Raw genomic sequence first — 21216 nt, 5'->3', positions numbered from 1 at the left:
GGGGTCTCAGTGGACCCCCTTGATTTTCATGCACACCTGCTCCGGGGTGGCCACTCTCCTGCCCAAGCCGCACTAGCCCAGGTGGGTGCCCGCCTCTTGCGGTCCCGGGCAAGCTCCCGGGAGCCGCCAGCCTGGTCCAGGGAAGAGGGGGAGGGCTGGGGGGCATCGGGTGGCTGGCTCGATCCATGCCAGGTGCAGGGTCTGCTGGCTGGGTGCTGGCAGGCTTGCACCTGGCACGGGCACCGTAGCCAGCCCGTACAGGACTATGTAGCACTTTAAAGACTAACAAGATGGTTTATTAGATGATGAGCTTTCGTGGGCCAAACCCACTTCCTCAGATCAAATAGTGGAAGAAAACAGTCACAACCATATATACCAAAGGATACAATTAAAAAAATGAACACATATGAAAAGGACAAATCGCATTACAGAACAGAGGAAGGATGCGGGGGGGAGGGGAGGAGGAAAGGAAGGTAAATGCCTGTGAGTTAATGATATTAGAGGTGGGGTAGGGGAGATATCTGTGAGTTAATGGTATTAGAGGTGATAAAACAAAGTCCTAGGTACAGTAGCAATGTTTGCAAGGTAAATAACTGTTTTCTATGGACTGACTAAGACCAAAAGCAATTCATTTCATATGGGTCACTGAACAGCTATTCTACTTGTTGGCCATTACAAACCCATATTTGAGCTAGTGGTCTATTGGCAAAAGACTCCATATTCCATTAGCCATCTGTGATGAAGTGGGAATTGCGGGGATTTTATTTCTCTTGTTATGTTGCATGTGATTTCTACTGTCTTGTAGTAACCCCATGTGTGTGCCTCAGTTTCCATGGACATTGCACCAATACCTAGATGGTGGTGGGATTTTCAGTGTGATAGACTTCCCCACATACACAATGGCTGATGCTTTCAGTAACCTTAGCCCGGGATGGGGTGTGAGCAGAGGTGTGACCAGGTGACACCTTTTGCCAAGCAAACAGGACAAAGGCTGGAGGCAAGGCTGACTGCAGGGCTGGGAAATGCTGCTGAGTGTGTAAGTTAGTCTTTGCTGGCTTGGGGTGCAGCGAGGGAAGTCAGGGTCCTTGGCTCCGAGCCCCCTTTCCTCATAATGGATTGTACTGTCTGCTTCTGATTACTGTGCTGACAAGTCTGTTCTACACTGTATCCCTGTTGACTAATACACCTGTTCTACCTGTTGGCTGAGAGTCACATATGGTAGATGGGGGTGCAGGGCGCAGTGACTCCCCACACCTCAGTGACACCATCTAACAAGCTATTCATTCTGCTTTGGCCATTTAATTAGGATTAGTCTGAAGTTTTTCTCAATTTTTCATTTCACTGTGCAGCTTCCATTTACTTTATATGCCTTCTAAATCTGAACTTTTTCAAAAGGAATAAATGTTTGATGATAGAACAGGCAATAAAAGCATCATCAGAAAATTTATTAATGTAACTCTGCAGAACTCTTCAATAAGGATGATAGCCTGTAACATTTAGGAGTATTTTCAATGAAGAATAATGTGTAGTAGATTTAGATTGATATGCAAGTGGTCATGGGTTCATATTAGAGACATAAAGAAAACACTTTGTTCTCTTATCCATCATACACATTTAATCTAGGGGATTTTACTGCTCACTCTGTTCACTTTGTAAGTCAAATCCATAGATGAAAAAGAGGAATTTTATATGTTTTGCCTGACAGCAGTAATGTTAAACTATGAACAATTTGGGATGTTTCAGCTTCTGATTTATGTGAATCCTTTTCTTTTCCTTCATACGTGGTCAGCTTCTACTGAACAAAAATATAAACAAGAAAACATTATTACTGTATTTGTTGATGTGCTGTCTAAAGCAAAGAATATTCTACTACACCCCACTGCCAGCAGAAAATAAAACAAGTGAATAAATAGATTTCAAAATAAGAAACATCATAGGAGGCATATGTTGATTTCAAAGCAGATAGCTAATTTATACTGAATGTCTCATTTTCTCTTGTTGTAGTTATTCTGCATTCTAAATTGATTGCTTAGTTACTTTTGCTTAGCTACAATATGCTGTCCAGACCTGGGTCACAGAATTTAATAGATGGAAAGGATTACTATAAGCAAATAGAAAACTTAAAAAAAATTCACGTAGCAGAAAAGTTGATGTTATTTGGACCTCATCATCTGCCCCTCTGCAAAGCATGTCAGTGGAGATACATCTTTAATTCAACAGATTCTCACTGTCATGAGGGTTGGACTTAGTATATAAAAATGCCTTGATGCACTTCAGGTCCTGTTGGGCGTCCTAGGTTACAAAAAATACATGAGGTTGCTATTAAAATTCAAAAGGCACATTTAAGAGTGCCTGAGCTAGAACGTGATGAGGCAAGAATCTTATCTGGTGATTAGGACAATAAGGCTTTGGGGAAAAATTGGATGCCACTAAGAATGAGATGAGCTTGTTGAATTCTCAGGCTTGTTGGAATTTCTAAGCAAATATCACTGGGAGCAATTACTGCCTTTTTTCAATGTGTCCAGTCAAATTACTTGAGTGAGTTGTTGCACAGCCCTGGACTATGTGTCTCATGGCCCTGTGAAGACTTCCTGGGAAGAAATCCCACATATATTCACTATCCATATCTGCAGCCTGAGCATTCTTCTTCCATGTCACACACTACGTCTACATTGCATCCCCCTTGCGCAAAAGCCTAGGCAAATGAAGCACAGATTAGGGTATTGCCACACTTCATTAGCATAATTAATATGGGGTTGTTTTTTTTTGCGCAAGAGGGTTTTGCATAAAAAGGAGCTGTCTACACAGGTCCTTTTTGTGTGAAAACCCCCTCTTGCGCAAGAGCCATTCTTCCTCATTTTTTTAGGTGCAAAAATGCCCCCTAATTAATTATGCAAATGAAGTACAGAAATATGCTAATCTGCACTTCATTTGCATAGGATTTTGCACAAGAGGGATGCAATGTAGACGTAGTCTCATAGTGAAGAATGGTGCTCAACACTGGAAGGTCTGCAGCAGAAATAACATTTAAAGTACATTGTATAGGATTGTACCAAAACAGTACAGCAACATTGCAAGAAACAACTTACAAAATGAATTATTACATCAATTACCTTGTAGGATGTTTTGTAAAGTGACATGTAGAGAGTATTGAGATCAAGTGCATGCATTTAGAACAGCAGAGAAGGCTCAAAAAGAACTGAATGTATGGAAACCTAGGAGGCATCTCAGTGCATTTTGATAACTTCTAGAGAAGAAGCTTTCACTTTTAAATAATTGGGGGCAGATACTCACTAGGTGCTAGTATTAATGTTACTTTACAATATACTCACCTTTGCTAACTATGTGTTGGTAAATATGGCATGCAGGTTTTTTGTTAATTGGAGTTATGTGTACGCATGATTATAATCTAGCAGAGGTACTTTTCTGCTGCACAAAAAAATGTTGTTATCCTATGTCATATGCTTTTTGTCTGTTTCATTCCTGTGATAGATCTGTTTCTGAAGCAGTGTTGCCACATCAGATCTCTACTTGCTATGAGTTTAAATCAGTGATCAATCCACTATTTTTAATAAAGTCCAGGGCTGAAAAATTGAAGAGACTGTAACCAAAAACATAGAAGATGGCATTTCATAGTTCAACCTCTGAAGCTGATATAAGGACATGGTTTACACCTGCAGGAGCCTCACTACGACTGGGAATGAAACTGGCTTGATTTTCCACATAAATGCACATTGAGCACAATCTGGCTGTGATAATCATGGAGATAAGATTTAATTTCTCTGAGAGGGGATAATTTTACAAATGTTTCCTTATTAGTAGCCAGACAATGAGTGTCAGGAATGAAGTATTGCTTTTTCTTTGTTATGCATTTCTTAATTTTACCTAGGGGGAGGAGGTGAGACATCTATCTACTAAGCTAGTTTTCCCTAGCATGTGTGTAAGCAAAACTAGTATCTGTATTACAAATAGCAGCCAACAATGGTACATCAAATATAGACAGGACTCTAGCATTTTTACCACTTAAATAGATTTGTATGATTGAGTGTTTAAATCTCTCAGCACTATCTAGTTTAGCACTTACAGCATTTTGAGCAATGGGTTAGTTATAAAGCAGGTACTTTTTTAATACAATCAGGACCAAGAGTGGGTCCCATCACCAGCAATTACTCATAAAGAAACCAGCCACTCCAGTTACAAAGAGCCTTGACCTCCTTGTAGTCATTTTTTTGTTTGACAGGCCACTGACACAAGACACTCTGATAGCAAATAAGTTCTTCTTCCAGTGAAGTGCCCATGGGTGCTCCACTGATGGTATCAGGCTCATCCCAATGCCGCAGGTCCGAGTTTTTCTCACAGAGAAGAGAACAAGTGACTGGAGATCCTTCCTCAGTCTTTGCCAGCTGAACAAATACCTCCGCAAGCAATGCTTCATAATGACTAAACTCTTGTCAGTCATTCCAGCAATGGACAAGGGGGACTGGTTCACAATCCACAGCCTTCAGGATGTTTATTTCCACCTCACCATACACCCATTGCACAGATGTTTTCTCCATTTTACAGTCATCTCAGAGCACTTCCAATACCGAGTTCTTCCTTTCATCTTTTTGTCCACCCCAGTCGTCTCAAAGACTCTGGCCATAGCCGTAGCATATCTATCCTGCAAAGGTATCATGATTTTTCCTTACTTGGTGATTGGCTCATACAAGACCCGTCCCAGCAAGACACAAAGAACATGCTTCTGTTCATCAGGAGATACTTTGAATCTCTTGGCAAAAAACTACCATATGTCCCACCCAGTCTCTGGCGTTCATAGGAGCTTGCCTAGATTCCAGGGCAGCACAAACATTCCTTCCATACCAGTGTTTCAAGGCCATAAAGAGCTAAGTTTCGGTCACAATGTCTAGTCCCACTGTGACCATACTTACCTGTCTTCGGCTCATGAGCCATATGGCTGCCATGACAGATGTGGTCTGGCATGCGCGACTGCATTTTTGTTGCTTCCAACACTGGCTCACCTCAGTGTACACTCCATCCAAACACCAAGTGCACAAGCAGGTTTTGATTTCCTCAAGGATCCTCATTTCGCTGTGATGATGGACCAAATCAGAGAATCTCCTCTCTGGTATCCCATTCCACCAGACACAGCCATCCAACCATAGATGCTTCTCTTCTTGGTTGGGACGTGAACCTGCAAAACCATGTTGCTCAGGGAAGATGGTACACCCATGAGTCCCAACTGCATATCAACTTGCTAGAGCTTTGTGTGATGCACAATGCTTGCAGATGCTTTCTTCAGCACATCCGGGGCTCCATGGTCTGCATCCTCACCACCAACACAACCACAATGTTTTACATCAATCGTCAGGGGAGTGCCCAATCTTGATCCCTCTGTGTGGAGGCGGTACGTCTCTGGAACTGGTGTATCCACAACATCAACATCATTGCATCTTACGTCCCTGGGGTTCAAAATACTACTGTGGACACTCTCGGCCAACAATTTGCAGTAGACCACAAGTGAGAAATTCATACGCAAGTCCTACATGGTCGTTCCACCAATGGGGGTTTCCGTCTGTAGACCTCTTTCTGATACCTCCGCCCTGGAATAATATTGGGGGCACTTGGTATTCTGATGTAAGGCATGCTTCCCTGGGTGCCGTCTTTCTTATCACATGGGACACTCATGTGATATTATGCCTTTCCTCCTATTCTGCTCATCTCCAGGGTCCTCCGAAAGATCGAGTCAGATGGGGACCAGGTGATTCTAACAGTCCTAGTATGGGCAAAACAGATCTGGTTTCCCTATCTCTATCACATGTCTCTACAACCTCCCTACCCACTTCCCAACCAGTTTTCTCCATCCTCAGAATGTCTTGCTTCACAGTAGACAGACCGCTCAAAATACCTACCTTTATAAATGGAAGCAATTTACAGCTTCGTATGTGAGTAGCAATATCCAACCGTCTGCTGCTCCTCTTCATACGATCCTCGGCTACATCCTTCAGCTGAAATAACAAGGTCTGTCAGTTTCCTCCCTCAGAGTTCACCTAGCTGTGCTGGCAGCGTTTTGTCCTCCGATTGACAGTTTCTCTGTATTTGAACACCCTGTTTCAAAAAGGTTTCTTAAAGGACTGATTAATTTTAATCCTCTTGCTCCTACCTGGGACTTGGAACTGATACTCATCACAGTAACAAAACTGCCATTTGAACCCTTGGCAAAATGCTCCCTCTCACTATTAATGGCAAAGACAGTGTTTTTAGTAGCAATCACATCAGCAAGACAGGTTGGTGAGATTGCTTCCCTCATAACATTCCCTCCCTACACTGTATGTCATAAAAACAAGGTCATACTCTAACCCCATCTGTTCTTCTTGCTGAAAGTCTGTTCTGATTTCCACATTAATGAACATATCGTCCTTCCAACCTTTTACCCAAAATCTCGTGTTTCCCAAGAGATGGTTATCTTGCATACCCTGGATGTCCAGAGGGTACTATCCTTCCATATCAACCAAACACGACCCTTTCACGAATCACAGAAGCTATTCGTCTCAGTTTCCAAGCACTCTCAAGGAACGTAACTTTCATTGCAATGTATTTCCAAGCTGATAATGGCGTTCATCACCCAATGCTTCTTCTTCTGAAGTACATCTCTCCCTATGTCTCCCAGGGTATACTCCACACAAGCGGTAGCTGCATCAACAGACTTCCTGAAGGGAGTCCCACTGAAGGACATGTGTTGCATGGCCACTTGGTCATCTAATCACACTTTCATGAGACACTACATGATCTCCACATGAGTGGAGACAGGTTCTTTTGTTGCCAATGCAGTTCTCTCATCTGTACATAAGTGCTAATCTGAAACCCGCCTACCACTGTTGCATACTGCTATGTAGTCACCAACAGTGGAGCACTCCCAGGGACATCGCTCAGAGAAGAAAAGACAGTTACTCACCTTGTGCAGTAACAACAGTTCTTCAAGATTACTGTCCCAATGGGTGTTCCATGACCCACCCTTCTTCCCCTATTCTTTGTTTTGGCATTCATGCAAGAGGGTGTATATGAAGAAACTGAAGGGAGATGGGCCACGCTCACAAATTGCAAAGGAGGAAACACTATGTGACCCCTCCCCCATCGTGCATGCGCAGACTGACCAGATGCTGCTTGAAAAACTCCAATCTGCAGCGCCAGGAGAATGGAGCATCCACAGGGACACACATCTCAGAGAACCGTCGTTTCTGCACAAGGTGAGTGTTACAGCTCAATTCCCCAACCTGGCACTTCAAGTGTAGATGTGGGGCCTGGCTAGCAGAATAAACTCTGTAAGAACCTGTCTCTGTAACTCCCAGAGACAAACTTGTCCAGTCTCAGTTTCCCTGAGACACAAAAGAAAGACGATCATTTTGTTGCCACTATCAAGTGTAAATTGAAAATATAAAATAAGCCCTTTCCAGGGAAGAGGTCACTTGAACCCCTCTCTCTGAGGCAAAACTCTTCCCCCTGCTCCAATCTCCGTTTTGCTTGGAGTTGGGAAAACAAACAGAGGTAGTCTGCAGAGAACAATGGGGCTCTGCTTCTCCCAGGTAACTTAAGCACATTGATTTAAGGACACAAAAATCAACCAATACTAGTTAATCAAAAAAACCCACTTTTATTATCAAAACAAGACTACTGTTGAAAACATAGTAAATGACTGGGTGTTAAAAGCCATGGAGTGAAATAGACTCAGGGAGAATCACTGGGCTGTAATCCTTAGTTACAAAAGAGAAACAATTAACCAGCTCAGACATGATTTCCAAACCCCAAAACAAAGAAAACAATAAAACTTAATGGACTATCTAAACTTTTCCCTACTTTACACATTTCAAGGGGGTCCGTTCCTGGGAGAGCCTATCTCTCCTGCTACCTGGGGAAAACTGCACTGATCTCAAAACAAAGGAAGAGAGAAAAAAATCCTTTCTAAGTTTAAAATTCCTATCTGAATTTCATTGGCTGAATGCCTGAAGCCCTGTCCCTCAGGTTCATCTCCTTAGTTACATAACCCTTTCCTCACTCTCCAGGTAAGTCAGACTCTCCTTAGCAGCTCCTATTCATGACAGTGAGTAAATTACTTTTATTGCTAACAACTCTTATCCTGAAATGTACTGTGATGTAAATGGTTTTTCATATGCCTCATGCGGCTTAATGTTAAGACATGCAGTGCTCTATTTATTAATGCCTGACAGCTGATCAATGATTATGTTCTGTTATCCGACAAAAAGTCAGGGCAGGGGATTCTCAGGCTGTAAACTGCCAAATTGGATCTTAAGCTCCAGAGAGTAGGTACCACCTCCTGGCATATATATTTAGGCTGACCAGATAGCAAATATGAAAAACTGGGACAGGGTGTGGGGTAATAAGCACCTATATAAAACAGAGCTGTGAATATCTGGACTGTCCCTATCAAATTGAGACATCCAGTCACGCTATATGTTTGTACAGTACCTGGCACTGTGGCTCACCACTTCTGTTAGGCACTATTGTAATATAAATAATAACAACAGGAAAATCAAATATTTGTTTCCTTTCCAGACATTCTTTTTTATCTAGGCATATTTCTTTTCATGCTTCATAGGAGTAGCACACCTACTGAAAGAAAGCTATCACCTGTGACTATTTCAGAGCCTCTTGGACCTGAATTTGCTACTATGTGATTTCTAAGCATTCACTCTTTTTGTTTAATGTTTTGTAATTAAATGAAACATTTTAATAGTAACTTGGTATTTTTCTAATGGTTTTCATGAAATTGTATAATTCCAAGACATGGTCAGATTTCTTCTCCAGTACCATAGCAAAAAGGAAGTATGACCTTTATGTTTCCTTCGATACATATTATTACTGTTGTTTCAGTTATAATTAGGATTATGAATGCGTCTTTGTTAATGAGAAGATTCTTACACTACCTGGGCAGAAATACTAGAAAGGACAATAGCTTTTTACCATAATGAAAAGCAGAAATGTATCTTTTGAAATTCAAGCAAGGTTTCATGCAATGTCAGTTTGTCATTTTCATCTAAATGTATTGGCGGGGAGGGGAAATTGAATTGCTCCCCCTTAGTGCATCTTTTTTAAATCCGGCTTCCTGACAAATCTCAGTGAGATTGTTGCATTGTGAAGGTTCATAGATCAATGTCCTCAGTAATTTATATCGCCACGTAATTCGAGAACTCTTACCATTTCGAGGTTGTGCTGGGTCTGTCTTTAGCTGTTGGCTCTATTGTCAATAAGAATTGAGGTATTAAACCGAAAGATGCATCATCAGTGAGATACTTATGCCATTTATACACCATACTTAATAATGTAGAAACAGCAGGCCAGGTCATTAACTGTTTTAAAGCAGTACAGCCTCATTGACTTCAACGGAGTTATATCAGTTTACACCACTGGAGAATCTAATCCAGTAGCCCAATCCTCCCTCCTTTTCCGCCCCTTCAGGAACAAGAACATGCTGCCTGGAGGCTTTCCCTGCTGCAGCAGGGTGCCAAGCCAGGTAAGCATCCCCCCTCATGCCCAGACCCTGCACCCATATCCCCCTCACTCACCTCCCCCCACCCAGAGCCCGCATTCCTGGCTTGCTTTGGCACCCTGCCCAAGCCCCCTCTTGTATCCTCCCTTCTGGCCAGACACCCTGCCCCAAGACCCCTCTTGTACCCTCCCTTCTGGCCAGGCACCCTGCCCCAAGAGCCCTCTTGTACACTCCCTTCTGGCCATGCACCCTGCCCCAAGACCTTTCTTGTACCCTCCCTCCTAGCCAGACAACCTGTCCCAAGACCCTCCTGTATCCTCCCTCCTGACCTGACACCCTGCCTCAAGACCCTCCTGTACCCTTCCTCCTGGCCAGACAACTCTGCCCTAAGCTTTCTCCTGTACTCTTCTTCCTGGCCATTGCAGATCATCTTTGTGATTTATACACAAACATCACGAAGTATTTTCCAACCATAAATGACAACAATAACTGGATTTGAAATCCATTAAGACAAGTATAACAGGAAAGCCAGCCAGTTTTTCTATGCAAGATTATAAAAACCTAATTGAAATCACTTTAGATGGCCAATTAATACAAAAATTTAAAGAAGTTTCTTTGATTACATTTTGAGGTGGCTTATGTCAAGAATATTCAGCTTTATCAAGACGTGCAATTTGTCAGTTGTTAACCTTCACCAGCACATACTTGTGTGAAACTGGGTTCTCGAATTATGCAGAAACAAAAACAAAATACAGAAATTGACTGAATGCACAGCCAGATATGCAAATCCAACTTTTTAGTAGAGGGTAGACAGGTTAGTCTGTAACTTTAAAAACACTGAGTAGTCCTATGGCACTGGAAAGATGAACAAAAATGTGTATACAGTATCATGAGCTTTTGTGGGCAAAACCCACTTCTTCAGATGATCTCCACTAAAGTTCATCTGAAGAAGTGGGTTTTGCCCACAAAAGCTCATACTATTACAGGTTGAACTTCTCTAGTCCGGCATCCTTGGGATCTGATCAGTTCCAAACCAGAGAACTTTCCAGACCACAGGAGCTCATATTTTCTAGCAGCCTTAGAAACACTTCCACTGCTGCTTATTGGGCTGTTGGAGGACGTTTAGGGGTAAATTAGAACTAAATTAACAGCACAGAACACAAAGCTAGGACTGCTGGCTATAAACAAACTTTATGGGACCATAGTAAACTTGGCCACATCTATGATAAGTGGACATCTGCTAACTAAAATAATTCCGGAGATGGATGTTACTGGACCAGAGAGTTCTGGACTAGAGAGGTTCAACTTGTATATGTATTTGTATTAGTCAAATGTGCCACAGGACTCCTCATTGTTTTTATTGATTTCTAGATTCTACCATGTATGTCTTATGAATATCATCATTGTGGGGAGGGGAGTATATTTTTTTCTTTACTCTTTTTTCCTCTTTTTGCACAATATCTCACATTCAGTTCAGTTTTCCTTTGGGTTTGTTGCTCTCAGGTCATTTTGCCACATTCTTTGTCTCTAATGGTAGAATGAGATCCATAACTAACTTAGTATGATCCAGCATTAAAACTCATGTTTTCTACAGATTTCTTGTAAAACTCACTAGTCTTAATCACTTAACAAAAACAATATTTAAATAAAATAACATTTCTGACTCACCTACTGATGGTACTACTGTCAGTAAAATGTTATGTGTGCCTCACTTTATTCACCTGGTTAGGTGCTAATCCTCAGAGCCCTTCTGCATATGCATATATTTAACACAAGTGAACAACCCCAGTGATCTCAATGGGACTGTCCTTGTGTATAAAGTTATACATGTGGAGAAATCTTTGGGGCCTTAGATTTTAAATTTCTTGAGGTGATAGTCCTCGTCCTCTGTTTCTTCTTCACATTATAAAAGGCACTGTTTATTCTCAACAAATGATTAGTGCCAAGAGTGGCCTTGCCACATGGCTGAACAAGGGCATGATGAGGAAAAAAGTTCCCTTCATATTCCTACATGGCTTTTCCCCATTTCTGTATTGAGAGGAAGCATGGCCAGATGCCTGGTATTCTCTCACATGTGCCTACTCCGCCATGGAGTTGGGCAGCTTCAGTTGATGGGTTCATGGATGGGTAGAGCCTCAATTCTATCTAAATATGTCACCCAGCACAGCCTACCTAGTTTGAGGGAAGTAATAATCTGCTAGTGGTAAAGATTGGTATCCAGTTACTACTTCCTGGGAAAAGAGTGGAAGAGCAGTAAAAGAACAGCCATACTGCTCTTTCCCTGGGTTGCTCTTAGAGCAGCTCAGCTTCTTGCTACCCTTTTTCTCTAGCGTAAAGGTAAGAGACAATTTAGCCCTAAATAATGATGATTCCATTACATAAGAACATAAGAATGGCCATACTGGGTCAGACCAAAGGTCCATCTAGCCCAGTATCCTGTCTACCAACAGTGGCCAGCACCAGGTGCCCAAGAGAGGGTGGACCGAAGACAATGATCAAGCGATTTGTCTCCTGCCATCCCTCTCCAGCCTCTGACATTCAGCCGGGCTTGAAGTTAAGCAAAATGAGTTACAAGTTATAACCCCAAAACACACATATCAAGTAAAATTAATTGAATGCACAATTTCTAGATGATTGAGCAAAATTTTAAAAAGCCTCTATGTCACTTTAGACTAAGCCTCATTTATTTTCAAAGGACACTTTTGAAAACTTCCTGTTATTTGATTATCTGTAGTTACTTATTAGTTTATATACTCTGCTGAAATAATGTCCAAGTAGTAGCCAAGTAATAGGTTCTGAGCTCACTACAGTAAAACTCCAATAGTCCGGCATTCAGTAGTTCGGCACTCCTGATAGTCCGGCATCAAAATGGCAAGAGCCTAGTGACTGAGCTTCAGCAAAAAATGAGTCACAAGGTAACAGCAGCAGCAGCGAACTGAGCAAAAAGGGTAAAAAAGGGTTAAAAGAACTAAAACATTACAGTATATTGTATACAGTATGTACAATAAAAAGGGTTAAGAACACTTTATATACGGTATATACTGTATACAGTATATACATAACCAGCTTATAGTACCTCCTGATACTCCGGCATATCTGATAATCTGGCACCACCTAGGTCCCATAGGTTCCGGATTATCGGAAGTCTACTGTATATTATATTCATGAATAGGCACTAGATCACTGGTCTCCAACCTTTTTATGTCCAAATGCAGGTGTTTTTGTTTAAATTTAGGGCAGTCCAGGATATGCACTGCCCCTTTCCCAAGGCTTTGCTATACTCATTCCCACCCCCTGCCTTCCCATTGCTCGCTGTCCCCCACTCTCATACACTTTCAGTGCACTGAGGCAGGAGGTTGGGGTTCAGGAAGGGGTGCAGGCTCTGGGCTGGAGCTGAGGAGTTTGCAGTGTAGGAGGGGGCTCCAGGCTGGGGCAGAGGGAAGGATGTGGGGTGTTGGCTGTGAGAAGGAGGTCAGGGCTGGAGCAGATTTGGGGTGCAGGAGGGGGTTGGGGTGCAGGAGGTTCTGGTTCTGAGTGGATGTTTGGGATGCAATCTTGGGCCAGGTGACAAACACTGTGGGTGGCTCCCGGTTAGTGGTGCAGAGAGACTAAAGCAGACTTCCTGCCTGTCCGCTCTTCTGTGGCTCTGAGGATGGGAGGACAGGGGGGCACATGGCTCCACATATTGCCACTCTGACAACATCACCCCCTTAGTTCCTATTGGCCACAGTTACCCAATCCCATGACCAATGGGAGATGTGAGCATGCACGTGCAGTGCTAAGATCTCTGATGCCATGTAACAGGGTTGCAGCATCACGCTCGCTGCTTCTGAGAGCAATGTGGGGCTGGAGCAGCCTCAATGCCCTGACAGAGATCAAAATAGATAGACCAGTTGCTCGTGACCACTGTGCTAGATGAAAAAGGATGTCATAAATTAAGTTTATAAGTCTCTATATCAGTTGTCGCTAGATAAACTGGCTTGGTATTTCAGAGGCTGAGCTCCTGTTCTTGTTGCAACAGCTTTTAAAGAAAATGAAAGTAGTTTCTTAAAGTTCATGATAATCATAGAATCATCAAATACTAGGACTGGAAGGGACCTCGAGAGGTCATCGAGTCCAGTCCCCTGCCCTCATGGCAGGACCAAATACTGTCTAGACCATCCCTGATCGACATTTATCTAACCTACTCTTAAATATCTCCACAGATGGAGATTCCACAACCTCCCTGGGCAATTTATTCCAGTGTTTGTCTACCCTGACAGTTAGGAACTTTTTCCTAATGTCCAACCTAAACCTCCCTTGCTGCAGTTTAAGCTCATTGCTTCTTATTCTATCCCCAGAGGCCAAGATGAACAAGTTTTCTCCCTCCTCCTTATGACACCCTTTTAGAGATCTGAAAACTGCTAGCGTGTCCCCTCTCAGTCTTCTCTTTTATAAACTAAACAAACCCAATTCCTTCAGCCTTCCTTCGTAGGTCATGTTCTCTAGACCTTTAATCATTCTTGTTGCTCTTCTCTGGATCCTCTCCAATTTTTCCACATCTTTCTTGAAATGCGGTGCCCAGAACTGGACACGATACTCCGACTGAGGCCTAACCAGCGCAGAGTACAGCGGAAGAATGACTTCTCGTGTCTTGCTCACAATACACCTGTTAATGCATCCCAGAATCATGTTTGCTTTCTTTGCAACAGCATCACACTGCTGACTCATATTCAGCTTGTGGTCCACTATGACTCCTAGATCTCTTTCTGGCATACTCCTTCCCAGACAGTCACTTCCCATTCTATATGTATGAAACTGATTGTTCCTTCCTAAGTGGAGCACTTCGCATTTCTCTTTATTAAACTTCATCCTGTTTACCTCAGGCCATTTCTCCAATTTGTCCAGGTCATTTTGAATTATGACCCTATCCTCCAGATTAGTCGCAACCCCTCTGTCAGCCGACGGTCAGGGCAGTGAGTCCCTTATGACCGGCTGAAGTTCTTTTAAATTGTGCTTGGTTCTGTTACAGCAACTGAAGGAGTCAGGTTAAAGCTTAAACAGTTACTATTTATTGTTACAGGGTAAACTTAGTTGTTAAATGCTACTGCTGTGTTACAGATAACACAGACACTACAAAGGACAGGACAGAAATTACACTAATAAGTCACTTACAGGTACCATGAACCCTTTTGGTTCTCTGAGCTCTTATTAAATGCATGCAAAATAGACACATAGCAGGTATATTCTCACCCCTGCGTTCCAGACTTGGCGTGGCCAGCGTCTTTCTCTCAATCCCTCGGGAAGAAGTAGGGCGAGGTTGGGCGTCCCACAGACCTCGGGAGACAATCAATACCTGCCAGCAGGTATAGATGATTGGAGCTCAAATGGGGTGGGCTGCTGAACCTCTTTTATACCCCTTGGGTCATTTAGGCTTCTTCCTGGGCTCAAGTGGCCAATTAGGAAAAATGGCTTTGAACGCCAAGTTTCCCACGAAGGGTGCAAAGCATAATTTACACCTGGGAAAATGCAGACAATGGGCACCTCTGGTATGTGATGGGCGAAGATTCCTCTCCTGGGACAGTGCAGGCGTGTCAATTACTGGTACTAGCCATCAGGGCGACGGGAGGCCCCGGGTCGTCAGCTAGCCCATTTACTGTCTGGTTTCTGTTTATGGTAGAGTCAGGGACAGGCAGCAAACCTGTGTTCCCAGGGCATCAAAGGCTGACTGCCTTTCTCTTGCTCTCTGGGAGGGGGGGAAAAACAAGATGGGGTTCGTGGAAAAACAAGATGGGGTTTTGTGTCTGGCTACATTCCACCCCCTTGACACGCCTCACTATGTCCCAGAACGCAAGATGGCGGTGATGCCAGCACCCTTTGCCCTCCTTGGAGGAAGCTAAAATCGCCCTATCAGCAGGGTCTGATCAGATAATTTGGATCAAGGGATTGATTAGGATCACTTCCCAACGCCATATACCAGATTTGTGCAGAGGAGGTAGCAGTGTACACAAAATGCCTAACAATACATAGAAACATGCAGCAAGCAATTACAACAAGTAAAATGGTTAATATAGTATTTACAATAGAGTGAAGGAAGGGAGTTAACGAAAGTCCTAGGTGTTGGGCTAGACAATCTAGCCATGAGGCTTTACATTTTTAGTTACAGCATGTCTTATCCCATACCGTTTGTTGCCACTTCCCTTGCCTCCCCCCTTGACCTCCCCCCAGAGTTATTTAGAGGATTGCGGTAGTCGCTGTCATCGAACCATACCGGTCCCCATCGGAAGATGTCACTTTGTTTCACCAGTCATTTGGGCTGAGCAGGACAAACTCGATTCCCAGTCCAGTAGAGGAGTCAAGTAAGGTGTTCTGGTACAGCAGTAGCAGTTGGGATGAGGAAGAAGACCATGGCGAGTTGGAGTACCATGTCTCATTTCAATAGTCTGTAACTAACAACAGTGGTTGCAAGCGCTACAACAGCAAGCGGTATATATATACAAAAAGTTCATGGTGGTTTCCCAGATCCACACCAGCATTGGGAGGGATCCGTCCCACTGGAGCACTGTTTAGGGCTATTGCCTCAGTTTCCTGTAAGAAAACATAAGGTTTGCCGGTCTTGGATACAATCCAAGCCTCAGTAATGGTTATTGGTGTTAGCCCAGCATCTGCAGTTGTCCAGACTCCTTTTCCCTTATAGGAGTGCAGTACATGGGTTTGTGTTCCCAAATTGGGGTGTTGGGACCAGGGCTATTAAGTGGTTTAGTCCCATGACTGTAAACAACCCTGTTGCCACTGGGGTTGAGTAAGCAAAAACCAATTCCTGAAACAATTTCCATTCCAGTTAAAACATACTTCCACCCTTGCTTACTGGTGGGTAGTGTACCAATATATTTTACTTGCCAGGTTGCCCATAGTATTTTTCCATCTCTTAGCCTGGCAAATCATTGCCTTTCTGTTATATGTTTCCTGAGTTCAGCACATAGGGTGCAAGCTTGTACCAGATCTCTGGCTTGTTTGTGGGTGATAGGCCACCCCCTGGCATGTGCCTGCCGCACCAGCTCTTTGTGTGTCCCAAGGTTTCATGTAGCCAAATGTACAGGTGTTTCCAATCCACCTGGGCAGCAAAAATTTGTACTGCTGCATCTGCTAGGTTATTTAGCTGTGCAGTCAGGGTGTTATTCTTTTGGTGAGCTGCCACATGACCTATGCTTAACTTATTTTGGGTTGCATAGTGGTATATCCATTTTTAATATTCCAATCTCCAAACAGGTTTTCCTTTTATTTCCCAGTTAGTTATCCACTGGGTGGCTCCAGCCCATATAACACAGGAGTTAGTGTAAGTCTGCTGAGACAGCAGCAGCCTTCTCTGTTCACTTTTCTTTGAAGCCAAAAGTGTTATCAAGTCAGCCTTGAAAAAAAACAGTTAAGTTTCAAAGCTTGAATTTCTAAACTAATAATTTGGTTTTTAGAAAGTTAAATGTTCTTAAAAGTTGAATGCCCAACAGAAGCACTAACCAATTTGTGCCTTGTCTATTTGCAATTTTAAGCAAGAGGACATTATCCAAAACATAATAAAACTAGTTTATTTGAAACCCACAAAATAGAGTTACAATATATAGAGCTCATTCTTTATGCAGTTAACCAATTAAGTTTTAGTAGAATCCTTAATTTTCCTTTGCAGATTTAACAAAGGTGTTCATAGACAAAATGTTTACATTTGATTGTTTCTTTGCCTACATGGTTTGCACAGTGCTTAAGGAAGAGGCTGCAAAGAAACAAGGTGTTATTTTTAAAACAAGATTTCCCTTTACATATTTTTACCATTGCTTAATTCTTTCCACATTCCCATGGAGTTCACCTTTTATTTTCACATTTCCTCAAATTACTTGCTTTGTTTTTTTAAAAATGTTTTTTATCTCTAGTAACTTTTTAATGTCTGCCTTATTCCTTCAGCTATGCCTATAGGGCTCCAAACTTTTTGCCTTCCCCTTTTTATGGTCCATTCTAATTCCTGCTAAATGACTTTTTACAATGACACATGTTTGTCTACTATTAATTTGGTAAGGATGGTGAGCTTGTTCACTAAGCCTTATACCTCCTTGTCCTTTTCTTAAGCATATTCCTGAGGGAAGAAAAAATAAATACATCTGAGAGTTGCTTTAACTCTCAGCACCCATCCTTAAGGGAATCTTGCTCTGTCTGGGTACTGAGGGACATGCATTTCTACCTCTCCACTTCTGCAGCAGAGGCTTTTACATTTTTCCAGTTTCATGTTTGCATTCTTATTCAGTCAGTTTGGAAGAACACCTCATTACAGGTTTTCCATAGAAGACAAAAGCTGCAGCTGTTTCCCTCTCCTTTGAAGTTGAGGGTTTACATATCCACAAATAGTTAGTCAATTTGTCTTCTAGGTCTGAAATTGTATGGACAAGCAGTTAACACTTGATCAGACCAAGGGCTATGCCCGAACCTTTGCAAGATTTTGTTCAAAAGGGGTAACATCTTTTACAAATGCCAATTTCTCAGTCTTCTCTCTGCCTTCTTAAAAGACTGCTTACATTTAAACCTTTCTAGTATACCCAACCTGCTATTGGGACTAAAATAGCAATACCAATACCTCACTTTTCTTTCTTTCTGGAGGGCTACAATTTGAACTTTCTGGTCTCAGGTAGTTTGCTAATCAAACTTAGCTATTACCTGCAAAGCTTCTTTGTGCTGCCAGCTAGGGCATTTGCACCACAAAGGAAATCACAACCTGGTGTGGCTCCTGGAGCTTTCACAGCATTTTAGTTTGTTTGCAGTTTTTCTGTACCTTCATTTAACAACTTGGACTAAAAGTAAACCAAACCAATTTGTTTTAAACCTACAAACAAACAAGATTACTGGACCTTAAAACTTCATATTATTTACACTATACATATATATATCTACACACAGATACACATACATTCTCTCTGAACCTTTCTTACACTATTTCTACATAGCTGTACAACAATTACATTCCCTTTTTATTCATTGGGGTAGTTCAGTTCCAATAGAACCTCCTCCCTTTAGAGTTCTTTTAGCAGTTTCTCTAATCAAATGTACAGATTTGAGTCAAATTTGCCTGGATTATTTACAGACATTCCTTTGGAAAAAGGGCCCATTTTTCCTTCCGAATGACTGTAAAGAAACCACAGTTTTCTATCTACACCATTTTAGCATTTGCACAACTGCTCAATTCTCTCCATTCTCTGCAGAGTTTAAATTTTCTGTTTCTCTTTTCTTAAAACACTTTCTTATCTCTAAAATAAAAACTGGCCTTGTTTCAGATATTACACTTGTAAGTATGTTTAAGGATTTAGATTTCCAGTACTTACAGCCTTTTTCTCAGTTCTCCACAAGGCTTTCAATCTTATCTGTTACCTGCCTGCTTGTCTGGGCCTGATCCTGTTTTCCTTTTCTGCCTGCTTGCCTGGGCCTGATCCTGTTTTCCATTTCTGCCTGCTTGTCTGGGCCTGATCCTGTTTTTCTTGCTAAATGGAAAGTGGCTCCTTTCCACAGACTCAGGCTTTGTCCCATTCTTTAGCTTGCAGGCAGTTCTATACTTACAGAAGTGCACCCACAACTCCTCAGGATTTCCCCAATCCTCTTCTAACATTTCTCTATCCAATTTTGGGTTGCCCCAACCTTCCTGGGCAAACCCTTTCTCTATACCACTAAAATCCATGTCTATCATGACAGGCTTCATGTTGCTGTATGTGAACCAGTAGCACAATCCTGCCGACTACGCCAATTCTGTCAGCCGACGGTCAGGGCAGTGAGTCCCTTATGACCGGCTGAAGTTCTTTTAAATTGTGCTTGGTTCTGTTACAGCAACTGAAGGAGTCAGGTTAAAGCTTAAACAGTTACTATTTATTGTTACAGGGTAAACTTAGTTGTTAAATGCTACTGCTGTGTTACAGATAACACAGACACTACAAAGGACAGGACAGAAATTACACTAATAAGTCACTTACAGGTACCATGAACCCTTTTGGTTCTCTGAGCTCTTATTAAATGCATGCAAAATAGACACATAGCAGGTATATTCTCACCCCTGCGTTCCAGACTTGGCGTGGCCAGCGTCTTTCTCTCAATCCCTCGGGAAGAAGTAGGGCGAGGTTGGGCGTCCCACAGACCTCGGGAGACAATCAATACCTGCCAGCAGGTATAGATGATTGGAGCTCAAATGGGGTGGGCTGCTGAACCTCTTTTATACCCCTTGGGTCATTTAGGCTTCTTCCTGGGCTCAAGTGGCCAATTAGGAAAAATGGCTTTGAACGCCAAGTTTCCCACGAAGGGTGCAAAGCATAATTTACACCTGGGAAAATGCAGACAATGGGCACCTCTGGTATGTGATGGGCGAAGATTCCTCTCCTGGGACAGTGCAGGCGTGTCAATTACTGGTACTAGCCATCAGGGCGACGGGAGGCCCCGGGTCGTCAGCTAGCCCATTTACTGTCTGGTTTCTGTTTATGGTAGAGTCAGGGACAGGCAGCAAACCTGTGTTCCCAGGGCATCAAAGGCTGACTGCCTTTCTCTTGCTCTCTGGGAGGGGGGGAAAAACAAGATGGGGTTCGTGGAAAAACAAGATGGGGTTTTGTGTCTGGCTACACCCTCCCAGCTTGGTATCATCTGCAAACTTAATAAGCTTACTTTCTATGCCAATATCTAAATCGTTGATGAATATATTGAACAGAGCCGGTCCCAAAGCAGACCCCTGCGGAACCCCACTTATGCCTTTTCAGCAGGATTGTGAACCGTTAATAACTACGCTCTGAGTATGGTTATCGAGCCAGTTATGAACCCACCTTATAGTAGCCCCATCTAAGTTGTATTTCCCTAGTTTATTGATGAGAATATCATGTGAGACCATATCAAACGCCTTACTAAAGTCTAAGTATACCACATCCACCATTTCACCTTTATCCACAAGACTCGTTAGCCGATTAAAGAAAGTTATCATATTGGTTTGACATGATTTGTTCTTTACAAATCCATTCTGGCTGTTCCCTATCACCTTTTTATCTTCCAAGTGTTTGCAGATGATTTCCTTAATTAGTTGCTCCATCTTTCCTGGCACAAAAGTTAAACTGAGTGGTCTGTAGTTTCCTGGGTAGTTTTTATTTCCCTTTTTATATATGGGCGCTATATTTGCCCTTTTCCAGTCCTCTGGAATCTCTCCTGTCTCCCATGATTTTCCAAAGATGATAGCTAGAGGCTCAGATACCTCCTCTATCAGCTCCTTGAGTATTCTAGGATGCATTTCATCAGGCCCTGGTGACTTGCCTTTAACCTGCAAAAGACAGACACTTACATCTGAACAGAATCCTATTAACTGCCCTGGGAATTCAGGTTTGTATAATTGCCTATGCACACCCTTTTGTAGGACTGAGGCCATAATTCATTCAAAAGAATCTTCATGAGTACTGTCATTGCTAACAATGTACAGTTTCTCTTTTTTGAAAGTGCACAGAAAATTCCAATGTTGTTTTCAGTGCTGTTGTAGCCTTGTTGGTCTCAGAGTATTAGAGATACAAGGTAAATATCATTTATTTGACTAACTTGTTTTGGTGAAAGATACAAGCTTTTAAGCTATATATGTCTTTAGGTTTTCTGAGAAGAAGTAGTTTTGAGAAGTCCTGAAGGAAAGCTCTGTGTAGATTACAAGTTTAACTCTTTCAACAACAGAATCTAGTCCAATAATTCATATT

The 21216-nt window shown here is 42.4% G+C and overlaps 1 protein-coding gene across 11 annotated transcripts in view; it reads left to right on the top strand.

Moving 5' to 3' along the window:
* The window catches only part of NCKAP5 (NCK associated protein 5), a 652533-nt gene that overhangs the window by 425222 nt on the left and 206095 nt on the right, over window positions 1–21216 (top strand). The window lies entirely within an intron of this gene.

The sequence above is a fragment of the Pelodiscus sinensis genome, chromosome 7, assembly GCF_049634645.1.
Source record: "Pelodiscus sinensis isolate JC-2024 chromosome 7, ASM4963464v1, whole genome shotgun sequence".
In the NCBI taxonomy this organism is placed as follows: Eukaryota; Metazoa; Chordata; order Testudines; family Trionychidae; genus Pelodiscus; species Pelodiscus sinensis.
The sequence above is the reverse complement of the archived record's forward strand: the minus strand, read 5'-3'. Positions and strand labels throughout refer to the sequence as shown.